Source organism: Tupaia chinensis, unplaced genomic scaffold (assembly GCF_000334495.1).
Source record: "Tupaia chinensis unplaced genomic scaffold, TupChi_1.0 Scaffold000078_1, whole genome shotgun sequence".
NCBI lineage: Eukaryota > Metazoa > Chordata > Mammalia > Scandentia > Tupaiidae > Tupaia > Tupaia belangeri.
In genome coordinates, this window is record NW_006159539.1 from 10,324,026 (window position 1) to 10,333,864 (window position 9,839).

The following is a 9,839-nucleotide window of genomic DNA, read 5'->3' on the forward strand; positions in this document are numbered from 1 at the left end:
GAGGAAACTCTACTTATTACTGGGTTAGCAGTTTTAGAGACCGTTAAATGGAAAGAGGTTGACGTCTATTTTGGGATACTTTCACAGATACAGGTTTTCTTATTTGTTATAAGCTTGATCACTTGGGAAAATAGAGTGATAAAATGGCTCACTAGAAGTTGTGCAGAAATCATACCTTCGTTCTATTTTCAACTTTGAACAGTGGAGCGTAATTGAAAATCAGAATAGGTTTAGAGCAAATGTTATGTAGCACTTTTTCACATGAAGTTAATAAATGTGTACAATGGTCCACGAGGCAACCTTACAAATGAAGATACCAAGATCACTTAGGCCACACATAGTAAACAGAGCCTAGAATGGAAGATACCTACACAGGCTTTGATGACCTCTGTTTGGTTTCTGGAATGTCTTAAGTTTGTAATTTTTAAGCCTACCTCAATTGTATCTGTTTAATAATAATAGAGGACCCCAGAGTCTAAGGTCAATTTTTGCCAGAAGAGAATCTGTGAATTATAAAAATTTAAATGCAAGTAACCATTTACTCTTCATAATTATGTCCGTTACTTAATAAGATATACAAATCTTCATGTGGTTCAACTTCCATTTCTTTCCTTACTGTGGTGTTAAAATATATCCTATCTTTGTTCATATTCTTCTCATCAGAATCACAGGTGTCTCCTAACAGGTATTTGTATTTCTAGCCCCTTACCTCTTCTTTGGACTAATCTATCTTCCAAAATTAAGCAAGACTGAGTTTTCTAAAATTTGAAAATGATTGTGTAAGTCTGTTTAAATGGTTGAGACTCCTCATCTTCTTAAGAAAAGTATCCTAGCTTTTTTTTTTTTTCTTTGTCCACAGGGCCTCCTCCTCTTTTTTTTGGATCATGTCCTGTTGCCTGTACCCACTCTCAACCTACTTCCCTTGAATGTGTTCAACCCTTGTTCAATCCATTGTTGTCTAGTCAGTTTTTATTTAAAAGTATTTATTTAATGCCTCCTATATACCAGGTGTGTTTACAGGCACTGGGGATAGAGCAATGAGCAAACAAAATATGAGGCCAAGTTCTTGAACTTTTCTAATGGGAAGAAACTTTTCTAGGAGAAGAAGAGGGATTATAAGCATTTTAAGTCAATAACTACAGATGTGTAGCTTCTGAAGAGTACTCTGAGGAAAAACAATGTTAAAGAAGATAAAGAATGATTTTTAGATAGGGCGGTCACTGACGGTCTTCATGAAGGTCAGATTAGAGTTGATTAAAGCAAGTGAGGGAGTGAGATGTTGGAAACCCGCAGCCTGGGCACCATCTCCCTTCAGTATTCATCCAGAAGGAAAGCTAGCCATGGACATTAAAAAAAAAAAAAAAAAAGTTTAAGCTGTTTTAACTTTCAGCTAGGAAAATATGGTTTCAAGCCAAATTAAGGACTTTTTTTTAAACTCAGAGTGACATGGGAAGTCACTGGGTGAAGACTGCAGGAACTCACTTCATTTAGTCTTCATCTGATTTCTGAGTGCAGAAAAGATGGTGAACAGCAAGAGCAGAAGCAGGGAACTAACTAGGAGGCAACTGTATGTGGCATGAGGAGAGATGAGGGTGCCTGGTCTAGAGAGGGTTTATTGGACATGGTGATAGATGGTCAGTTGTGAGCTAAATGTGGAAGGTGGAGCTCATAGGCTATTATCATCATTATACATGGTATTCTTAGTCGCTAGAATGCTAGATCCACTTCTATAGTTTTACTAGATCAGATTTAGTCAGAACAGATCCTTGTACTCCCACCACAGGAGTTAGTTATGTGCCTGACCCTGGAGGCATCTGTTCACCACCCTCCCTAGGTATCTTCACAGCTCCATAGTTAAAAGCTTCTTATTCTGTGTTCCCATAATACCCTCATACCTTGAAGTGCCATGAGCCATATTCCCATTATTATATCCATGTGTATCTCTCCAGATTATATTTATTCCTCTTCATATCCCTGTGGTTTTGCATGGAGTCTACAATTAGTGGGTGTTAAGCCATTTTTAAAAATGTTTTGTGTGTCTGTGTATGTGCACACATGCGTGTGCCAACAGTATATGTTCTTGCTAAAAAAAGAGAGAGCGTCTCCACCACAATTCTTTTTACTCCATTTCTCCTTTCTATCAGGATTTTGGTCAAGCACACACACATACCTGATGTGTTTTTCAAGCTCTAAGTTGGAATTCAAGTCACTTCAGGCCATGTGGAATCTAGCTCCTATAACCTCTTTACTTTTTAAAAGGCCATTGTTTACTGTATAATTAAATGAATAAGAGAATGAATAAATAAATGAATAAATAAGTAAGTGAATGGATTTTTAGTAATGGAATTTGATGACAGAAACCAGGAAATAGACAAGTCCACTTAAATGTGTCATATCCATTCCTTTGTAGATTAAATATCTCCTAAGTATCCTAAATTAACATAACAGTATGGTCTCAGTAGTTCACTAACATTTCCTAAATTCTAAAACAGAATAAATAAAGTGTGATATTAAAAATAAATAAGTAACATGCCCACTGAAAATTCTTCTGTCTTTTCTGAATCCAGAGACACAGTGTTAGGAAGATGCTGTAAAGGAAAAAAAGGACTTGGGGCCAGCAGATGGCATGGTGGTTAAGGCACTGAACTCCCACATGACTAACTGTAGTTAAAGACCCGAACCTGATGTCTTGCTTTCCTTACTCCATCCCCCACCTCGCAACTCCCCTATAACAAATTAAAACAAGTTTTAAAAAGAATAAATAAATAATAAGGTTAAATAAATAATTCTTTAAAAAGTACTAAATTCCAGCAAAGCAGTACAAAGGAAAAACAGCACAGTAAGAGGGCTCTGTGTTGGTGGGAGCTCATCCTGTTGAGCTGTATGCAGCGAGCAAGGAAAAGAAAGATGAGGGACCAAGATGGAAAGTTTGGCATGGCATGTTTAAGGAAGGGAGAGCGAGAGGATATCTGGAGTTTGAGTGTTGAAAAGGTCAGGGATTTCGATAAGAGTTACTATGGACTCTGAACTTGGGAACTCTTCAATTCCTGAGAAATATAGGATCAAAGATGGGAATTTCTCTTCAGCAGTGCTTCTTCAAATGTCACATAACTCTGCCATCTAGATACAAGAACCATGTTTTGAAAGTTTCCCATAAAATACTACCATATAGATAAAAAGTAAAAAGTGTATTTAGCTTAGCTTATAGCCTAGTGCACAGTTAGTAGCAAAGGTTAGTTCTCTTTTTTTGTGGTGCTTGAAGAATTAGGAAGCACTTTCATAATCATTATTTTATTTTTATTTCATACTGACTATAACTGATGAAATAAGTCGGGTATATAACATTATGCCCATTTAAGTGACAATCAAGGAGGTGCTGAGGGCTAAATAATTGTGCAAGGTTACTTACGTTTGAAGTGATACACTGAAGATGGCTTGATTCTAAATCCTGAGTAATATAGCCATTATGTTATAAACCTTGCAGGAATTTTTTTAGCTAAGCACTTTATTTTGAGATAATTGTAATTTATATGCAATTGTAAAAAATAATACAGAGTAGGAACCTTCAGGTGGCTTAGTGTTTAGGGGTGTTGGGCTCCCACATAGCTAACCTCAGTTCAAGTCCCAGACCCACGTCTTGCTCTCTCTCTCTCTCTGTCCCTCACTGGTCAAATTAAAATAAATGAATAAATATGTAAATAAAGTTCAATAAAATAATTCCTTAACAAATAAAAAATAAAAAAAGAAATAAATCAGAGTAATCTTTAACCTTTTTTTTTTTTTTTCCCCCAATGCTAACATCTAGAAGTGTAATGTAACAGGCAGGAAACTAGCATCGACAGTCAGGATAAGGACTATTTCTGCATGATGCCTTCCTATGGCCACACCCATTTCCTTCCCACACTTATCCCCTCCTTAACTCCTAAACTATTCCCCATTTTTATGGTTTTGTCATTTCAATAATGTTGTATGAGTAGAGTTATATACTATGTAATGTTTTTAAACCTGCTTTTGTCACTCTCCAGAGACTTCTGAGAGAGACTTCTGGAGAGTGTATCAGTAGTTTGTTTTTATTGACATACTTGTATCACAGTTTATTTAACTATTTAGGCGTTAAAGGGTATCTGGATTGAATTTTGGTTGTTGTCTTGATCATTAGTTCTTAAAAGTTTGTCTATGGTGTGTCTTGATAGAGATTTCTTTGCGTTTGTTCTGTTTTGGATAAACTCATTGTCTTAAATCTGTAATTATGTCTTTTGCCAGATTTAGGAAAATGGCAGCCATTATATATAAGAGTATTTTTTCAAGACTGCCTTTTTCCCGTCTAGGACTCTGGTAATACAAGTGTTATATTTTTTGTTATTGTCCCACAGGTTTTTGAAGTTCTGTTCTTCATTTTTAGTCTATTTTCTCTCTGTTGTGCAGATCGGCAATTTATAGTATTCTTTCTTCCGGTTCACTGATACTTCCTCTGTCTTGTCTTTTCTGCTGCAGAGCCCATGCGCTGAATTTTTTAAAAAAATGTTGGTTATTGCATTTTTCGGTTCAGAAGTTTAGCACTTGACTCATTCTTCTATCTTCTATTTTCTGTTGTGACTTCCTATTTCTTCACCGAGGCTTTCTTTTCTTTTTAAACATTAGTTTCAAGAAAATTTGTCACTGCTCATTGGAACATTTTTATGATAACTGTTTTAAAATCTTTGCCACGTAATTCTATGTCTATGCCATTTTGATATTGGTCTATATTTCTTGTCTTTTTTTTTTTTTCCATTCAGGTTGAGTTCTTCCTTATTCCTGGTATGTCAAATAATTTTAATTTGGGCATTTGGTTATTGTGTTATGAAACACTGGACCATATTTAAGCTTTCTGTTTTAACTATCATACTCTGACACCACTCTGACAGAGGAAGGGAACAAGGGGTGTCACTTTATTACTGCCAAGTGACAACAAAAATCTAGAATCCTCAGTTGGCTTGTGTTGATATTTGAGAGAATCTTCCTCTCTATTGCTGAGTGGTGGTGGTGGTGGAGGGTTTTCAACTTCCCATTAGACCTCTAATAATACTTTCCTGACATGGAGTGGTATGAGCTACTTTTTCTCACATCATCTCCACTGATGTCACAAGGTGGGAGTTCTTTACTATTTAGAAGTGAAAGTCCCTCATCCCTGCTCAGTCTCCTCTGATACCACATAGTTAGTTATTGTGGTGTTAGACCAGAGTAGAGCAGTTTTGTCTAAATGTTATTTTCTGCCATTCTGGGTTGCTTCTTTCTTAGTCCTCTGGCTTGAAATAGCAGGCTCCTGTGGGGCTCTTCTCGCCTGTACCTATTATTATTGGCTCCTTGAGCTCAGGTATGAGCTATCTAAAGCAAAGTGAAAACTCAGGGAACTCTCCTGGGTGTTTTTTCTTGGGATCTGAGATTCCTACTTAGCCTGCCTCTTCTCTCCTCCCTTAAAAATCTTCCAGTGTTTGTTTTATGTACTTTTCTAGCTCTTTGTCTGCACCTAGAAGGAGGAATTAAAAGGATATAGATTCCAACTTTGGTAGTACTTCTTAAAATAACATTTTTTAAAAACACAGGTATTAATCATAATAATATTTAATGAGAAGATCATCAGAGTATCTTAACTACTGTTATTTATCTTCACGGGAAATAGTTTTTCCTCTACTGATCTTCAAACTTAACATGTTCATTTAAGAAACTAGTAAGTTAGTTACGGCAAATCTAAAAATTAACCTAAAATCCCTGAAGAAGCAATTCCCTGAGCCCTACTCTATGGGCATCGAAGTCACCATGGCAGCTGGCACCTGAGAAGGTCACATTGTTGAGAAAACTTGGAGGAGAGGTACACCAGCTATTTTTAACCTTTAATTTCTTTCTTAATGTATCTGATAACACTCAGTTCAAAAGCTACTAAAATTAATTTACATATTTTTTTAAAATAGAGATTTTTGCTATAGTGCATGTTTGCTCACCAGAGAGACAGAGACAGGAAGACAGAAAGCAAGAAATTACCCTTCAGGGAGATGGCCATGCCACAGTCTCTTCTCCATTCTTCTCTTGGTATCTTGGGCACACATGCATACATGCCCGGCATGAGTTTTAAGTCACCAGGTCCAGGATTCAAACTATGGTGGACTATGTGGGAGTCCAGTAACATAACCATTACGTTATCTACTGGTCCCCTAATTTACATCTTAGTAGTCCTATTCTATTAACTATAGATAGAGAACTTATTGTAAGCACCAAAATAATACCATGGATGGAGAGGAAGGCTCTGCACCTAGGAATGTTTCTGATAACCACTCTAACCCTGAGCTTATTTTTATTGTTGTCTTTTTTTTTTTTTTTAAGTCAGTGGAGACCATGTGGGAAGCAGTAACAAGGCACTCATTCCTCTCCCATTCAGGGAAATTGGAACCCCACTACCACTCAGCAATAATGAGGAACATAGTATTAGATATCAACACAAGCCAACTGAGGATTTTCGATTTTTTGCCTCTACCTGGTAGTAATGAGGTTGTTGTTTTTGTTGTTGTTGTTGTTGCTATTATTTATTTTTCCCAGGGGCTTAATGTTTCTTCTCAATACAAAATAGGAAGTTATTTACAAATTTAATACAGAATATTTTAAAGTGTGGCAAAATAACTGGGTGATATTGAAAAGGACAATTGACCAACAAGTTGGTATGTTATGCTGACATGAGCTAATTATTTTAAATAATTTTCCATACTAAATTTTCCAGGTATTTTGGCATTGGGCCAGTGTAATTAATATCACTAATCCACTGGCTAGAATTTAGTTGATGAACTGATTCACAGAATTGTGAATCAGAATGTTGAGCTGGATGTTTTGTAAGCCATGTATATTTTGTTTAAATGAAACATGCTTTTGGCACACTGAATCAGACTTATCATCAGAAGTTAAGTCTAAGAAGAAAAAAATTCCATATTTTCTGTTTACATTTTTTCCTTAGAGCTATTTAATATTCAAGACAAAGTTTAGAATTTTCATTCATTAGAAATTTTCAGAAGAAAAATGTAAAGACGGTTCCCTATTTTAAGTGGAAAAGAAAATATATATGTCTATAATTTTCTCTCATAAAATTAACAATTGATGCATGGATTTTGTTTAATTAAAAAACGCATATTTTAATTAGCCAGAAAACACCAAAATAACTGGTATTTGTGTTGTTATTGTTTCTACATATAATAATGCTGCTTAAAATGCATATGCATATGCTTTAGGGAACTATCTTATACAATGTATAGATCACAGTGCATATGTTTTCTGAGTTTGTTTTAAACTGGAAAATGTACATTTTGAGCCAACATAGGTAACATAGAAAGACTAGATATCAGGAGACAGAACTAAAATGGGGATAGAAATTTGTCTTTTGGACACAGCTTGGCACCCACCACCACGGATTCTAGTCTCAATTTTTCTTTCCCAGATCCACTGACAATAGGGTATTACAATTTTGCTGACATCAGTGACCTGGCATCACTAAATTATTCCCTGCTTCAGTTTACAGAGGAATAAACCAGTAATTAATTATATATCAGAACATGAGAATCAACCTGGCAATAATATACAGGCTAAGAACGCTCTATTTACATATGTAGGTTATTTAAAATATGTCTTGTTAAATAAATATTTAAAATACTTCCTTATTTAGCTATAAACTGTTTGGACTGAGGCTGCAGTGCGACTCGTTGCAGAATGTTCAAAAGAGTAAGAGAGTTGCCATAGATTTTCATCTCTGCCTGACCTGCAAAAATCTTCCCGTGCATGGCAGGGTATATCGAAAGTCTCTTTAACAAAAAGCAACATAAACTGTCTATATCGGCACTGAAATATGTACTAAAGGTAGAAATTTGGCCCTTGAAAAAACCATAAAACGCACTTTTATCTTAAGAACAGATATGTGCAACATGGGACCTAGGCATAAATTAACAACTATCAACATGGCCGCCCCTGAGAGAGGAGTTAAAAGGAGGCAGGAAGTAAGGGAAACAAATGATTTTACAACAAAATGTTCTCCCCACTGTGGGTCGTTTTCCCCTTATAAATGTCAGAATGTTTTTTCTAAAGGGGAAAACAAAATACAGAACTTAAGACTTTTCCACAACTCTCAAATCAGTACAGAGCCATGATTTCGAGACAACCGTAACACACAGGACAACACTGACATGCCAGGAGAAAAACTTCATAAGCTGCAGGAGAGTCATGCTCAAAATTAGTCAGGGGATGACCAGGCATTCAATGTATTTTATGAGAGCTCTGAAGTTCATTATTTTTTTGAGGAATGAGTCTCTCTATACCTGAAACTGCCCAGTTTTCTTTAGAGCATGTTTGTTCCCTACAGAATGGAATCATAAACATGGCAAATCCTGATCCACCAGGGGGAGCAGTTCACCAGCACAAAACAAGTCTTCCCCAAAGGAAGTTGCCAAAGTCGCCTCTTCCTCTCAATTTACACAGCTGACAACGACCCTGATTTTTATCAGTTCTACTAGATGTGGCACTCATATACCTCACACTGATTTCATATGCCTAACCTCATGCTGGTGGGATATGTGTTGTTCACTCACAGACAAAAATGGCCACAAGCAGGTGTTCCTGTAGGACTTGGAAATCAGTTCTTGTAATTTATAGAAATTCCTTGTTTTATTATAGGAAGTAAGTTAGTCCCTCCTTCTACACGAACCTTCACAGATAAAACCAGTAGGTTTATGAAAGTACTTATTGTATACTCATTTTAGTGCAAGGATGGAACTGAAAGACTGACCGCTAGGGTGTGTATATGTGTGACTGTCAGATCCTGAAGCAAGGCATCTAGTGCACTTTGCTGATACCACCTTTCTTTCTTGAGCAAATCCTTTTCCTTTCCTATGACCAGAACTCTGGGGCTGGGAAGGAAAACAGCTGTCAGAGAAAGGCCAGTGTTGGTGATAAGCCCTTTTTGTGTAAGCTCAGACTTTGAGACCAGCCTGTCCAAACAAAACAGCTGTGAACTTTAGTGGGTCTGTGTATGGGCAGAGAACCCTAAGTCTGCTGGTGGGGAAAAAAGGCAACCAGAAAAGTCTACTAGTCCCTGCAGCCTTTTGTAAACAGCTGCACAGTCCACTGAAAGAATTTCTCTAGGGGAAAGGGGGGCCAAATTTTACTTTTCATGGGGAGTCAGTCTCTTGGGCCCCTTATCCTAAGTTTCTATCTGGCACAATAGTTGTTGTTGGCTAAAGTCTAGACCTTGGATTGTCAGCTTCAGAATCACCTGGGAACTTTGATAAATACACAACCTCAAGTGCCACCCTAGACCTCTTAAGTTAGAATCTACCTTTTAACAAAATTCCCCTGTTAAAAGCGTAGATCTTGAAAGCTAAAAGCATTCCCAAAACCCCTAGTCTGGATGGGTCTGAGCCTGTTAAGGTGCAGATAAGATGCATAGATGCTTCTTTCAAACAGGATGCATAGGTGTGGAGATTATTACATAGTCTTGCAGTATGTACGATCAGCTATTTAAGCTGCAGTGTTAAGGCAGAGTTCAATCTCTCAAGTGAAAAAGCCAGTTCCAGAACTTATCAGCACGTATTGACTTCTTTGTACCTCATAGGTATCAATTCCATTGTAACAACTAAATGAGCACCTGACATTCAGAAGGTTCAGTTCACTTCCCCCCTTCAAAATTGAGTTCCCTATCTATGAACATTAATCAGAGATTTGGCTATTAACACTTTTTCCTTTCAACTTCATTATTCTGTTTTCTGCTAACTTTTAGGTTGTTTTATTGCTTCTGAATAAACTGTGGAGAAATAAATCCTGCATCTCAAGTC